Source organism: Lactuca saligna, chromosome 4 (assembly GCF_052625555.1).
Source record: "Lactuca saligna cultivar CGN05327 chromosome 4, ASM5262555v1, whole genome shotgun sequence".
In the NCBI taxonomy this organism is placed as follows: Eukaryota; Viridiplantae; Streptophyta; class Magnoliopsida; order Asterales; family Asteraceae; genus Lactuca; species Lactuca saligna.
Window position 1 is genome coordinate 84750096 of NC_136420.1, and position 16843 is coordinate 84766938.

The 16843-nt window shown below is 36.6% G+C and overlaps 1 long non-coding RNA gene across 1 annotated transcript; it reads right to left on the reverse strand.

Moving 5' to 3' along the window:
* Positions 1-6177: 6177 nt before the first annotated feature.
* Positions 6178-8070, reverse strand: LOC145038650 (uncharacterized). The gene is made up of 3 exons (XR_013679478.1): positions 7831-8070; positions 7557-7710; positions 6178-6306 (listed from the first exon to the last, which is right to left on the reverse strand). It is a non-coding gene; the product is annotated as an uncharacterized LOC145038650 (long non-coding RNA).
* Positions 8071-16843: the final 8773 nt, after the last annotated feature.

Here is a 16843-nt window from a genome sequence, read left to right on the forward strand (position 1 = left end):
CATTATACTTATAATGGAAGGTTTCGTCCTATCCTAACCATTCGGCTAACGACCCTCCACTAGTCAAGAGTGCGGTGGGTAAGAGTGGATACCCATTCAATCGCCATTTTATAGGCAATTTCCTTAAACACCCCTTATAGACCAGCTTCGTGTATGAGAGCTACTAACGGTAAGACTGACTTTTACTCATACATATATATAATGTTAGACTTTTAATGTTATATATATAATATAGGGTGCATTTCATACTCTTAAAATACTATGTGGTCAAATTTAATAATTATACCTTTAATTCAATTAAATTGCAAACCAAAACTTTTATGGATTTATTAAATCTATTTTAATTATACACCTTAATTAATTAATCAAACCATGAGGGTGTGATTTGAACTTTTCAAAACAATACTAGGGTTTTAGAATTTAACACTCCTAACTAAACCTTTTTAATCAACTTTTAAATTCCAAAACTTGAGGGCAAGTTTTGAAACATTTCACAACAATTTAGTTTTAATCTATCTTAAAATTTCGAATTTATGACATTTAAATTAAAATTTTAAATATTAAAACTCTTGATTTAATAATTATCTTGAATTAGACTATTAATTTAATTATTAAATCATAAGGGATTTATCTAAATAATGAGGATAATTACCATTTAGACATTTAAGTTATCCTAATCCCTTAAATATCTATTTAGATTTCGAAAATATGGATGGATAATGCAAGATCTTGAATTACCATATATAACAATTAAAGGATAATTACAAGATATGGGATAATCCAAATCCCTAAAAATTAGGATCTTATCTTGGGGAGGAGGCAAATTTCGAAAATCAAGGGATTATAACAAACCCTAGATTTCGAAATTCAAGGGTTTAAGGAAAGGATTTGAAGATCTTATTCAAACTCTTGCAAATTAGGGTTTGCAAACCCTAATCTCGAAAAACCTTAGCCTCTTAGGGTTTATTGGCAATAAACCCTAATATATCAAGTTCATACAATTGAAACCAAACCAATGGCTCTGGTACCACTGATGGGTTTTGGTCATAAGACATCCTATGTGCTCATACAAACCCTAATGCTTGGATCTAGGTTTCTCTATTATACATGCTTTGAATCCAAGACTATAAACCCTAATTCTAGTATATGAAATCAATATTAACATATGAATGGGTTTAAGAACATACCTTGATTGTTATATAGCAATAACAATCCTAATTCCACTTTGAATTGACTTTGGAATGCTTAGAGTCACAAGTGTCACTCCTCTAATGGCTTACAAACACCAAGAGCAAATGGAGAAGGTATAAAGAGAGAGGAGAGAGGTTAGAATTCGTCCTTAGGACATCTTGGGAAGGGATACACGAATTCATGAGCCTTAGGGTCTCTATATAGGTGTAGAGATAGGGTTTCAGTCATTATCCTTATCTAGTTGCTTATCCACAAAGCAACCCATAAGATAATCCTTGAATCCTTATCATAGTCGAATTCTAAGGCCTTATCACCTCAAATTCGTTCACCCTATATTTAAGATAATTCTTACCTTATTTTGTAACTATCACATAATTACAAATCAGCCCCTCTAGTTTAATTAATTACACTTGATCACAAAATTAATTCCTAATTAATTATTGACCAATATTAATTAAGCAAATATGATTTCTCCTTTAATATATTATTCTTATAACATATTAATAAATCATAATAACCTCTCTCTTATTATTTATTTCTCCAATCAAGTTGCTTTGGTGAAGGCAACCCAAAAGGACCATGCACGATCGGGTCAAGTACATACCAAAATAGTTATGGACTTAGACACTAATCCAACAGTCTCCCACTTGGCACTACTAGAAAAACAGCCTTTTACGACGCTCATTACGCGTCGTAAAAGGCTCAGACGACGCGCAAATGAGCGTCAAGGAAGGCCCTGTCATAAAGAGAGACGACGCGCTTTTGCGCGTCATCTATAGACGACGTGCGTTTACGACACACAATGCGTATCAAGGAAGGCCCTGTCATAAAGGAAGACGACACACACTCGCGTGTCGTAACCTTACGACGCGCGTGTTAATGACATGCAATGCGTATCAAGAAAGGCCATGCCATAAATGAATATAACACACATTTTTGCGTATCATAATTTAAATGTTTAAAAAAATATTCTTTATAGGTTTACCTATTCTCAAATTAAATTTGTATTTAATGTTTCATAATAGAAAATAAAATATCATATACAAAAAATAGAATCCATTGCATAAATTTAATGTCATACAATTCTATTTCTTACCATATATAAATTTGCATCTAATCTACTATGTACATCAAATTCCAACTAAGTAACTTCACTTGCAGGAGGCATCAAATCCATGCTTCAAATCACCAATAGAATAATAACAAACTGCACCTAGAGTATACTACCTTCTTTTGGCTCCATTACTTCCCAAAAAGATTGACTCCTTCCATAACACCAGATTGTAATTCTTCCTTATCATTGGTATTGGAAATATCACAGAACTTGGTGTATTCCAAGATAATCTGATATCCTTAGTGCTAGGAGATGTTGGTGGGCATTAACCAATTGACCAATGAGGTCTGATGGTGTAAGCAAGTAAAGAACAAATTAAAAGCATTAATGTAATAAATAATAATTATGAAATTTAATATGTTTAGGTGTTAAAAAAGACCTTGTATTGATGTACGCTTAGTGGGGTTCTAGTTATAGTATGGAATGTTGCATTCAGAAAGTGGTGCAAGGGATGAGTTTCTAGTTCAAAGTGATAAGTCTTCCAAAAGCACTTCTCTTTCCACAACAACTCTTGGTTCACAAAAGATCAACTGTTAATGTAGAGGTGCTTTAATGGTTACCATTGGGACAAGATTGGTGAAAAGACACTAATGAAGATCCATTCATTGAAATGAAATTTATTATAACTAACCTGACTGTATGCAGCTTCAATATATGTGTCAACATAAAAACTAAACCAAATTCCAATAGGATTATGTTTCACTTTCTTCTTCATTTTTTTTTATAGGTTTTGGGTTCTGTTTGATATGATGGAATTGAATGAGCAAAATAATGGGATTGGACCCATCGACGACTAACACGAGGAAAAGGTTTTCTTATGGTGAAGATGCAAAGATTTTTGGGTTTTTAAGTTAGAGTTGAGATGACACAAAAAAAAGCTGTAGAATTGTGATTAATCTTAATACTCAAAAAATGAAAGAACTTACTTGTATCTTCTGCCAGAGGGGATAAAGAGAAGCAAGATCCTTTCCCAAAATTGGTTTCTGAGAAGACTATCGATGTAGTTACTACAAACCTCTGTGGCTAGATGATCTAAATCATGAATTATCTGCAAAACACAACAAAACAATAAGTCCTTAGCTGAATAATGTTCAATTTTATAAAATAATAATTTTTTTTCTTTATCTGCCAATTTATATCCATTTACTTATCTAACTGTACATAAACAAAAAACATGTTTGAATGTCTCATTCCATTTTATCAATCAAGCCAAACATGATAATGGAATGTAAGAATCCATTCCATTACTATGCTCATTCCATTCCATCATATCAAACAGAACCCAAAACTTATAAAAAAATGAAGAAGAAAGTGAAACATAATAAAAAGAAAATGATTAGTTAAGTACTAAAACTAAAATAAAAAAAACACAATCAGACAAAAAGAAAAAGGAATGACCTCACTGAAATGCAGGTGAGAATCTTACAGCTTGCATTATTTCTCTGCACACAACATAATGCTTCTATTTAGTACTTTTATAAATAATTGAATGAACTTTGTCTTTATTTTTTATAAGCCCTGTTTAGGATAATTAATGGGCCCATGGACCCATGGAATGTATGGGATCTTTTTGCATTGAATCAAAATCCATGGCCCATTGATTAACGTTTATGTTCAATTTAAAAGATAGTTTAAATAATCAAAGTGTTAAGACTAGTTTAATGACTATTTATGCTTATACAAAGGTGGGAGTAGTTTGAATTTTAACGTCAATTTGACCATATCTTAAAAACAGTTGGCCTGCATTATTATTGAAGCCCGTGTATACACATTGTGGCAATCACAATCCTTTAAGTGCAAGTTATTCAAAACAGTTTGCCTAAGTAGATTTGTATTAAATTGTTGGAGTCCAACACACCAAGGGAAATATTGGAACACTTTTTTAACCGATTTGGATCTGGTGAAGTATCTGCTATGTGTTAATGAAGCTACTGAGGCTTTTGAGGATCTGGTGAAGCTGCCCTTGGTGGGTTTAGTTGTACAAGAAGCTGAACCAGTGTTTTCAGGGGCTCGTGAAGGGGTTTGTTTGTGTGATTCAAGGCTACTTTTGCCTGTATGGGAGCTTCCTGTTATGGTTTCTGATGGAAGTATAGATGGGATTGTTGGGTGTAGGCTTTCTGTTGATGCAATGGGAATTTAGAAGATAAACCTAGAAGTGTTGAGAAGTTTTAAAGGTCTAGAAGGAATCATACCTGCCTATACACAAATTATCAGACATATATATATATATATATATATATATATATATATATATATATATATATAATATATATATATATATATATATATATATATATATATATATAATATTATAACAATTAACACAAACAAATTAGTAATTACCATTGAGTTGCTAGTCTTAGGAGGTGGTTTGTGTTCATTTTCTTTCTTTTTCCAGCTATTGCGAAATGCATGGCTGATACTTGGCATAAGGACACTGTTTGAGTGCTTCTTGGCATAAGGACACTGTTTGAGTGCTTCATGTGTCAACTCGTCTAGATTCACTGATAACACCTATGTGTGGAGTGTGGAGTCAACTTCATTGTAAATATTTGGTATATAATCGATGTTGTAAGTTGAGAAAGTTGAAAAATTAAGAAACAAGGGCTTACTTTTGATATATGAACCCCAAGGCTTCTATGTTCCCGTGAACACTTGATGCATATAAATGCTCCAAACCTTACAGATCTGGACACCCAAACATGGAGTTTATGAAGAAAGAGGAGAGGGTTTGTTTTTGATGTCGAACTGCAAGCATGCATCTGAAAATTAGGACTTACACCCATTTTGGATCTGGAGTTGCACAACCTGCACAACACATATTACCCGATTCAGAGATAAATTCTGCCAGCTTTTGTTTCGCACCTAATCAGTGAAAATCAAATTGCATTAGGAACAATCAACTAGTTAATTAATAAAACAATCTCATCATCATTATATATAACTTACAATAAACCACAAGACATGTAATTAATATGTCATTTACAACAAAAAGGCATAAGCATGAGATCTAGTTTTCTACCTATTACATAAAAGATTGTATATTTCTCAAGATATGATAACAATTTGGTAGATGGAAACAGTTAGTTATGGTGAAATAAAATTGACTGAGTTTTGAAGAAGGAAATCACACATACTGTCATAATGAGTTTATCCAAACAAGCAACTACACTTTTCTCTATTTTCTAAACATAAGAGGTCATAGAAACAAATGGTTGTGAGATGCATATCCCAGAAGATAAAGATAGTTACTTGTAAAGAAAAGAATTTGGTGTCCTAGCTCTATCATCGGATCTTTGGATGATGGTTTCAATGCATGATTTGTAGCTATTTGTGTATACTCCTCTTAAGTAAGTTGTAGCTGATTATGAACTAACATCTGGTGACACACAACCAGTGCAAACCCCACCCGGGGGGGGGGGGGGGGTATAGATGAAGAAGATAAACATACTGACTCTCTGTTCCAATGAAGCATGTGATGTGAACAAATCACCAATTCACGCTACAATCATCAACATAATCCCGTCAGTTAGTCTATGTATGTATGTATAATCAAATATGTGGCTTACCTTCAATTTCTCACGTCTGATAATTCTCTCACAGATGAGGCGTAATCTCTTCAATTCAACCTGCATGACAATTTTAAGAAAAAAAGTTATGATTTTGGATTCAAATAATGTTTTTATAAACAGGAATATAACAGAGAATTCCATTCTTAAACTCCATGTTTTTGAGTCTCGGACTAGAATAAGCAACAAATAAAGTATTGTAAGAAACTAATATAATATTTGATAAAAATTAGAAACAAAAAAACAAGAAGGTTGATAGTGATTAATGTTATGGTAAATAATAATAATATATCACCTTTTTCCTCTCCACCTGTGCGTCTCACAGTAAGCCTTGTGTTGTATTTTTCCACCACTTGTTCTCACATTCATAAAGAATCCAGTACTTTTGCCACAAGTAGGATGAAATGTGCTTTGACAGTGACCATAATTGCACTATAGGATACAATTATTTATTAAAAATAAAGTTCAATGAAAAAAGAAAAAATAAAAAATGGGATGGAAGAAACTCGTATTAATCTCACCAATCTTTATACATGCGCCAACTTTGTGGCTGCAAACAAGGGAAACATCGTATTTTTTTTTTTTTAAAAGAACAACAAAAATGGTAACTTAAGTTTTTGTTATTTTAGGTAGAAACACCGGATAGGGTTGGAAGACAAGCTATTCTGAATGTGCATGTTTACAAGAAAGAGCTCCCTTTAGGAGAGAATGTTGACCTTGCTAAAATTGCTTCCATGACCACCGTTTCACCGGGTAATAAAAAAATCATCTTTTTTTTTATTTCCAAAACTACCCTTGTTCTTTTTTTGAAATATATTTTTTGGTTTGGTATGCAGGGTAGACCTTGCTAATTTAGTAAATGAAGCGGCTTTGTTGGCAGGGAGACAAAGTAAACTAGTGGTGGAGAAAAATGGACTTTATCCAAGCAGTGGAGAGTTCCATTGCTGTAATTATATTCTTTTTCTTGTAAATTAAAAAGATTTTATATGCATTATATGATTTACTTTTTGATAATAAACAGGGGATTGAAAAGAAAACAACCAAGTTACAAGGCACTGAGAAAGCAGTAGTGGCTCGACATGAAGCTGGTCATGCAGTAGTTGGCACAACTGTTTCTAAGCTTCTTGCAGGACAACCACGGGTTGAGGTAAAGATTTTTACCATGGAATGGTATCGCGAATTCCGATTCCAATTGAGTATGACAATTGACAAGTGATAAGTATTCATGTTTTGTTTTGTATCAGAAACTAAGCATACTACCAAGGTCAGGAGGGGCATTAGGATTCACATACAAAATTCAAAAAGAACTATTAATCACCATATAATACAAAAGGAACACAAGTAAGAATCACAATCAAAGAATATTACCTCAACACAGAAGGCATGGACCCATTGACCATCAGTTGACTTCCTAAAAGCACCAGTATTGCCACCACATAAGCAACATTCCGCTACACGAGACGCCTTCTCTGAGTAACTGAAAGATGGGACCGCCCCCTGTTTCTAGAAGACAATGAATCTTCACATAAGTCACAAAACCATGGACCTGTAGAATCTTTCAGACTACGATAACAATCTATGTGAACTGTAACCTGTTACCAGATAAAATATTAAAATACAGTTAGGAGGATAAAAAAAAGAGATTAGAACTATTCATTTCCATTATTGAAGGTTAAGCTAACCTTGCAACTAGAACATATAATAACCGGATTCAAAACTGTTTCCTCCTGTCTGAAAACATCACAAACCCTAGAATTCCCTTTGTAATCTAAAGTTGATGGTGAAGAATCAATGAACTGCAGATCTCCCTCCAAAAGCTTTTATCTTCAACTTATTCTGAACACAAAATAAGAATCAATATAACTTCATTTCATTATGAAAACAGATCAATGAAAGTATGTTGCTACTTCTTGCATCTAATTCTACTATTTTTTTAACAGAATGAGAGTCAACTACCTCATAGTGAGCGGATTCTTTAAGTGTATCTTTCCTGAAAGATGAAATCCTGGAAGAAGTTGCAGCAACAGCAGTTGAAGCTGCAAGAACACCCTGAGCTTCCTTGTTCCTTCTCTCTTTTCGCCCCTGTTTTTTGACTTCTCTTAGATCAGAAAGATATTGGCTCACCAACACAGCATCCCATTTTGGTTTTCTTAGTGTCTCAATCTCTTGTGGAAGAACCTTGATCACCTTTGATATCAAATAATCTACACAATAAAAAAAAACATCATCACAAAGTTAACGAATTTGGCACTGCAAGATGAAGATATCAAATCCCTAAATGCAGAGGATAACGAAAAGGGACCACTTAGTGCCATAGATTTGACCCCTGTATTAACAGTATTTACAGCGGTAAGAGTCTTTGTTGACCTTGAATCCCAACATTTTATCTTTTTGTCTCACCCTGCAGTCACAACTTGACCGGTTGAACCAAAAAAATGATAAATTTTGGAACATGAAATATAAAAATGTAACAAAGTTAAAAGCACAATTTTCTCTAGAAAAAGTCACTAAAAGAGGAAGATGATCTTTTATTTGTAGAGGAAAAGTATTCATGAACCGAATATGGTTGATAATGATGTCATTGGTTGTGAAGATTATGGTTAACCAATGCAATTTGATTACTCAATGAAAAGCTGAAAGGAATATGTTTTGACTTTGTCCACAGGAATCTGCAAAAGGCTAAATACATAAAAAAAAAGTGTACTGTTTGCTGAATTCGATTATTCTATTTTACACAAAATAATAGCAAGAAATACATGTTGTAGATGATACTTTTGTTGATATCATAGTCTTGTACTGTTTGCTGAATTTGAATCAATTGCATTTGTAGATGTCACAAAATCATGAAATTTATGAGTAATCTTCTTCATACTACTCATTTTAATCAATTATTACAAGAGAAAATATAAAGATCAGAATCTGTTATGAATCAATCGAATTTCGCGACTTAACTTCTCAGTTTTACTGATAGGAAAAAAGGTATCGCTCTAAAACGAACCCTAGGAACAAAAACATGAAACTCAACAAATCATGGAAACTGTAACAAAATCAAAAAGAGAAATCACCATAGCGACAATCGCAGTGAGGCTATAGAGAAGAGCGAGAAGGTAGAATATTCAATCTTGCCAAATAAGAGAGACATTTAATATACTCCACCATTTAGAAGCATCTTTAATAGTTAACATCATTATTAGCACAGAATCAAACGGGCCTACCAAGGCCCTATACATTTCCGGAGATCCAATTAGTGGTGTTGTTGAGGAGTGTCGAGGTCATGATAGAGTAGGGCTTGTAAACCAAGATTTACCTTAATCTAATCTAGGGCTTGTAAACTTGAGCAATCGTTGTAGTCTCTAGTGAGGTGAAGTGAGCCCGAGGTCGTCGGTGGAAAGAGATGATCTGAGGTCACAGGTTAGTTGAGGTAGAGTACTCCTTGAAAAAGCCCTAGATAATGATACTTGCACGTCAGCGAGGATGTGAATCTGAAGCGGGCCCTTTATTTTTAACTCCACGCCGGAGTACTTGATCTGAAATACGAGCTTGGTTGTGTTATTCCTTTAGGATAAACAAAAGGGATTCGGTAGTGGTGGAGGTGGATTAGGGTTTACAGAGAAAAGGAGAAGGAGAGAGTGAAGGTTGTTGGTTGGTGGTGTGCTGCCTTTATCGACGTCGACGACCAGGAAGTGTGAGGGAAGAAGTAGGCGGCAGTCAATGTTGGGAGGGGGAAGGAAGGAGTGTTGATAATTAGGGTAAGAGGGAAAGGAAGAAAAAGGAAGGTGGGGTTTTTAATTTTTTAGGATTTCATTTTACCCTAACTATTAAAGGATGGAACGCGCGTTTCTATTAAAATTTATAAAGCGACACCCTCAGACGATACACATTTGATTATAGGCGCCTTCCGTGTTTTCTTTTTAGACACTAATTTAAGGGCTCGCAAAAATGCGCGCCCTAGATCCTTAAAATTTATACAGAGATGACATTATTTTAAGATCACACACTTTTGCGTATCGTAAATCACTGCATATCATAAATTGCACGTCGTAAAAGGCTGTTTTTCTAGTAGATGGATAAGTCTAATAACTATTTTGCGTATGACTTCAGATTCTGATCTGCAATCATAGCTTTCCAAAGCCGCTGTCAACTCTGATCCTATCAGATACGCGTGTCCTTAGATAAGGGATCATATATTCCTCCATTCTAGATATCATATGAGATATGATTTCAAACCATTCTCTTTGTACTATATCTCGATTTCCGATTTATGACGACTGACTAATTGAACAAATCAAATTAGCCCTAGCCCGGCCGAGCATTTACGTTTGTCATCACTAAACCATCGAGGGGCCCAAAGATATCGCTTTTATTCTACTTTGAATAAAAGGAACGGATAAACATTGATACAATGCTTGCTTGCACTTACTAACCAAATCACACACAACAATATGTTTTATAATACCAAGTTACTAGTGTGTTTACATATTATCAATGTGAAACCGATTAGCAAGATACAACTCACACATCTGGCAAGGTAAGAATCGGTGCCTCAGATAGTCGCTACCCTAGCGTCTCAAATGTTGACTGCTGCTCAGGACCTCAACGAAATGCCAGTGACTTCTTAGTCAGTCGATTAAGCAGTACTGCTATCTTGGAAAAATCATGAATGAATCTCCTGTAATACCCTGCTAGAACTAGGAAGCTCCAAATCTCAGATGGAGACCTCGGGACCTCCCACTACATCACGACTTCTATCTTGGTTGGATCTACAAGTATACCCTTCTAGTTGACAAGGTATCCAAGGAATTGCACCTTGCGCAACCAGAACTCACACTTGAAGAACTTCGCGAAAAGTTTATTCCTCCTCAGTGTCTCTAGCACCTCTCCAAGGTGCTCGTCGTGCTAATCCTGAGTCTTTGAATAAACCAAGATATCGTCTATGAATATTATCACAAACCGATCCAACATCAGCTTGCACACGCTGTTCATGTGATCCATGAACGTGGCTAGAATATTGGTGAGCCAAAACAACATCACCACGAACTCATAATGACCATAGCGGGTCCTAAAAGCAGTCTTCTGCACATCCTCATCCCTGATCCGCATTTGGTGCTATCCAGACCATAGATCAAGCTTGGAAAACCAAGATACTCCTTGAAGCTGATCAAACAAGTCATCTATCCTCCAAAGTGGGTAACGGTTCTTCACCGTTACCTTGTTCAACTCCCGGTAGTCTGTACACATGCGGTGCGACCCGTCCTTCTTCTTCACAAACAGGATTGGGTCTCCCCTTGGTGAATTGCTCGGCCTAATAAAACCCTTGTCTAGCAGCTCCTGCAGCTGCGTAGACAACTCTTGCATCTTTGGAAGAGCCAACTGATATGATGCCTTGGCTATCGAAGTCGCACCAGGAACCAGGTCAATCCTGAACTCAACCTGCCTCTCAGGAGGTATTCCAGACAAATCCTCTAGAAATACAACTGGGTACTCTCGTACCACCGGTACATCTCCAATTGTCGCCTTACCCTTCTCCCGGGCATCCATAACATAGGCGACGTACCCCACGCAACCCTGCTGAAAGTAGCGCCTCGCTCTCACTGCGGAGCAAAGAATCGGTCCACGTTGTGGCCTTTCACCCTGTATCACTAACTCTCCCCCACTAGGAGTGCGAACCCTCACTAACTGCAGTTCACAATCAATTACTGCCCCATTGGGTCTCAGCCAATCCATAGGAACCAAATCCACTAAGAACTGTTCATCAAATAATCACAGCGAACACCACTTATATACCCTCATGACCCTGACAGTCCTATTATCTGCATCTCAACCTCAAGTGGGCAATCCAACTCCCCTAGAACTCTGCTAAATCGCTTGCTAAGTGCAAGCAAGACAAACGGTCGGGTAGCCCCCGAATTAAACAATATTGTAGCTGAAATGTCGTTCACTAAGAACAACCCTATACACTACTCATAACCATGAGAAATAATCATTACTAAAAAACAGAGATAAGAGGAAAATACCTACCCATCACCACATTAGGAGTCGCTCGCGACTCCTCTGCTGTCATCTGGAAAGCTCTACTATTTGTCATTGGTGCCTCAGCCAGACCTTGACGGCCGACTGTAATCCTCAAAGTAGCACGGGCAGCTGCCGCCACCTTCCTTACTGCTGCTAAGCTTGGAAACTAGGACCTCTAGTGGCTCCTCTAATTTCACTGAAAGCAAATCATATCAGATGCTAAGGTGGGAGTCGTAGCGGAAGTAGCGGTACAATCCTTGCTCATGTGCCCAGTCTGACCGCACTTGTAGCATTCGGAACTCCCTGCCTTGCACACTCCATCATGGAACCTCCCACACTTGCCATACTGACTGTGATTCTGCTATCCCTAAGTATGTGATCGGATACCTTAGGCTTTTTGCCCGAACTACCTGTGTCGGATACCACCACTGGCTTCCTCTTCCTCTCCATCTCTAAATCAATCTCACTCTCACGAGCCCTCGCAATCATGTCATCCTGCTTTTTACAACTGGAACAACTCACAAACTATCTGATATCACTTGTCAACATCTCATGGTATCGGTCCTTCTTCATCTCCTCATATGTTGCGTACTGAGGAACGAGAAGATCCCTCTTCCTGAACATGGCGGAAATCTCTGCCACTATCTTTGTCGTCTGCTGGAGATCCTGGAACTCCCTAGCAAGCTGCTGCACCTCAATAACAGGTGCAAAATCTATTTACAAGGTGCTTTAAAACTTATACTTGGGAGTCAGGGTGTTACAAAAACACCTCATGAGATGTGGACAGGGAAGCTTCCCTCGTTGGCACATATCAAGGTTTGGGGTTGTGAATATTTCGTTAGACGAGAGATTCACGATAAGCTTGAACCTCGAAGTGAGCAATGTATTTTCATCGGCTACCCACAGAAGTCCATTGGATACTTGTTCTACGTTTATCAGTGATAGCACACTGGTAAATTTGGATGAGCCTTCTAACTACAAGGAAGCCATGGTGGGCCCTAAGTCTGCTAAATGGAAAGAGGCAATGGACAACGAGATACAGTCCACATATGACAATCATGTTTGGAACTTGGTTGACAATGTACCTGGTCGTAAGATAGTTAAGTGCAAATGGATCTTCAAGAAGAAGACCAGCATGGATGGAAAGGTGCACATGTGTCACACCCTGAAAACCGAAGGCGGAAACATTTCCGAGGTTGACTCCACGTTGAGTATCAAATCCAATGCACATAGTAAGTAAAGTAAAACAACCATTACATTACATAAGAAAGTTTTACAGTTGTTTCAAAAGTAAAGTTTGTACAGTTGTGATACATAGTATATATAAACAAAATGAAACGGGTCTTCATGTACTCCGTCTTCTGACCAAAAAGAAATCTTCGAGTACCTGTTCTAACGTTGACCTGAGAACACAAGCGGTTTAAAAATCAGCATAGCTGGTGAGTTCATAAGTGGTTTTTGTTTGTGAAAATGTTTCAATTTTCCTTTCTGTTTCTGAAATGTTATGTATACCAAGAAAAATCCCATATTTTCTTAGTAGTTGGTTGTTGTTTCACACATGTAAAGTATAGTAAGTTTGTACACTGAAAACATGTCTACTCATGTGAAAATGTATAGTTTGGTTATCCGGCTTGTTAAACTGTTCTGTTTACTTATAATGTATTCCCAGGAAAGTCCCATACTTTCCTTACTGTATATTACCAAATGTAAAAGATGTAATGTTACCCGGTTTGTTACCCTTTCTAGTTATGTAGGTGTTACCCAGGAAAGCCCCATGCTTTTTTGCATGTTGGTTTTCAACGTGAATGATGTAAAAGATGTAAAAGATGTAAATGTGGTTAGGTTCCATGTTTTCCCCAGGAAAGTCCCATACTTTCCTGAATGTTGGTTACCGTACATGAAAGATGTAAAAGATGTATAAGGTGGTTTATTATTACTATAAGTAAATCTCTGTTATCCTAATTGCGAGTTCCATGATTACCCCAGGAAAGTCCCATACTTTCCTGAACGTTGATTACCGTATGTGAAAGAAGTAAAAGATGTATAAAGTGGTTCATTATTACTATAAGTAAATCTCTGTTATCCTAATTGCGAGTTCCATGATTACCCCAGGAAAGTCCCATACTTTCCTGAACGTTGATTACCGTATGTGAAAGATGTAAAAGATGTATAAAGTGGTTCATTATTACTATAAGTAAATCTCTGTTATCCTAATTGCGAGTTCCATAACCATACGATAGACTAAAACCTGTGGCAATAAGTAGTCCACATACTTATGACTTTCGTCACCCTTGAACCATTTCGGTTCGGCTGTAGCTAGCAGCCAGGTGTGGGATAGTCAGCCCCGTATAGATCTATACACTCAAGTCACGCTCTCTAAATACCAGAGATTCTGGTTATGGGTGTAGTCCTCCACTCGCGTATCTCTGTGGAGTGTTCGCCGAGGACGTGTCTCCAATCATACAGGATTAACAAATTTACTAGTAATAATATGATAGTCCTCCACTCGCGTATATATGTGGAGTGTTACCGAGGACAAAACAGTGTACATGTATTATATTCAAATGTCTAATGTTATGCTTTTAACTGATAAAATATGGAAAACCATTTGTGAAATATATGTAAAACATAACAGTTTAAAGACCTATTTCACAAATATATGTTACGTGATCTGCATGTTCAAATGGTTATCAATTGTAGTAATCAGTATTAAAAGCATATGGAATATGAAACACACATTTGAAAACATGTTTTGAGTACAAGAATTCTCTTGTACATTGCTTGTGTTCCCCCCCTGAACTCATTGGACTCGGAAATGCATCGGTTTTGGATACTAGACGTTGGTTCGGGGTTTGATTACTCGCGATGTCCCTATGTAAAATCAAATAATGCCCATATATATTCAATTAGGGATACATTCACTAATTATATGGAACATTACACTCCAACGAGGTTAAACACCTCAAAACGAGCGTTTATAGTGACCCGGGTGACATCTTCGGACGTGTAATGGCACTAGGGACTTGGGACTTGAGTTTACTCCCCAAGAGTAAACATTTTAAGGAGTTTATAGCCACATAACACACCCACACATGAGTTTACGGCCGTAAACTCATGTTGGTGTGATTTTGAGTGTTTAATGGCTTAAATGGACATGGGGATTGATGGAATGGATTTCTAAAATGCCTTGGAATGGATTGAATGAAATTATATCACTAAGAAGGGATTTTACGGCCACCACCTTGGAGTTTACGGCCGTAAACTACCCATGGTCAAGAGAAATTCTTTTAAGGCATAAGGAGCAATCACATGTGATTCTAACTAATTTTCTAAGGTTTGGCATCAATTTTTGGCTTCAAATAACACCTTTATATGAGTTTATGGCCCATATACATACTCTCTGGCCGTAAACTCCAATATGAGTAAGAAAAATTAGTTTTTGATGCTAAGAACAATCACATGTGATTCTAGGAATTTATCCAAGCCTTTGGGGTGGTTTAAGGCATCAGTTAACAAGGTTTTATGAGTTTACGGCCAAGGGTATGTTCCTAGGCCGTAAAATCCTATAAGTGGCATTTTTGATGTGTTACAAACCCTTAAACTATTTTTAGATGCATCTAGATTTTACCACAAGGCCATTGGTTGAGTTTCAAGGCATTTTGACATGTTTAAAGGCATTAAATCCCCATTTTAAAGGAGTTTACAGCCCAAGAAGGAGCCTTGGCCGTAAACTCTTGTTTGTCCCACAAAATTCATGTTTAATGTGTTCCAAGTCCAGATTAGCAAGCCTTAAGATCATATCTAAGTCCCAACTATGATTTGGAAGGGTAATTTGGCTCCAAAACCCCATTTTTAGGAGTTTACGGCCCAAGCTTGATCCTTGGCCGTAAACTCATGTTCTTGGTCCCAAGACTTTTGGTCGTACCCGATTAGGTTGTCATAACCCGATACGGTAATTTCTAGAAATATTCCGATCACTAAAGTGGGGTGTTAAAATGATTTCTAAATTTATTAAGACACCCATTAAGTCATTTTAAATACGTACCAATTAATGACTTAATTAAACGGAAGATCGGAAATCGAATTTGGAAACGACGATTGGTTGCGTGAATTGTACTACGAAAGAGTTACAAGAGATGATACGGAAATTTCGGGTTGTTACAACATGTTCAAGGCACGGTTGGTTACAAAGGGCTTTACTCAAACCCCATGGGTTGACTATGATGAGACCTTCTCACTAGTGACCAAGATCAAATCTATTATGGTTATGCTAGCTATAGCTGTGTTTCATGATTATGAAATGTGACCGATGGATGTCAAAACTGATTTCCTTAATGGAAAGTTGATTGAAGATATTTACATGAGTCAACCAGAGGGTTTTGTAGATGCTAATTACCTCAATAGAGTGTGTAATATTGAGAAATCAATCTATGGATTGAAGTAAAATTCTCGCAGATGTAAATCTTTACTTCGATGAGAAAGTCAAAGAGTTTGGTTTCTCTAGGAGTGAAGATGACTCTTGTGTATATGTCAAAGCTAGTGGGAGTATAGTTGGCTTTTTAGTATTATATGTTGATGACACACTGCTCATAGGAAACGATGTTCCTGTTGGACAAGGTGTCTAAGTCCATAACTATAATTGGTACGTACTTGACTCGATTTAGCATGGTCCATTTGGGTTGCACTTCACCGGAACAAATTGGACTTTTGAGAATAGGAAATTTATGATTTATTAATATATTATAAGTTATAATGTATAAATATGAAATCATATTATTTAATTAGTATTGATCAAGAATTAGTTTGGAATTCATTTTGTGATCAAAGGAGACTAATTAAATAAATGGGGATTGATTGTATAAATAATTCATTCTTGTAAAGTGGGCTTATGATCCATAATCCTTTATGATGGGCTAAACCAATGTGGTGACCCATGGATACTCCATGGAGGTTAAAA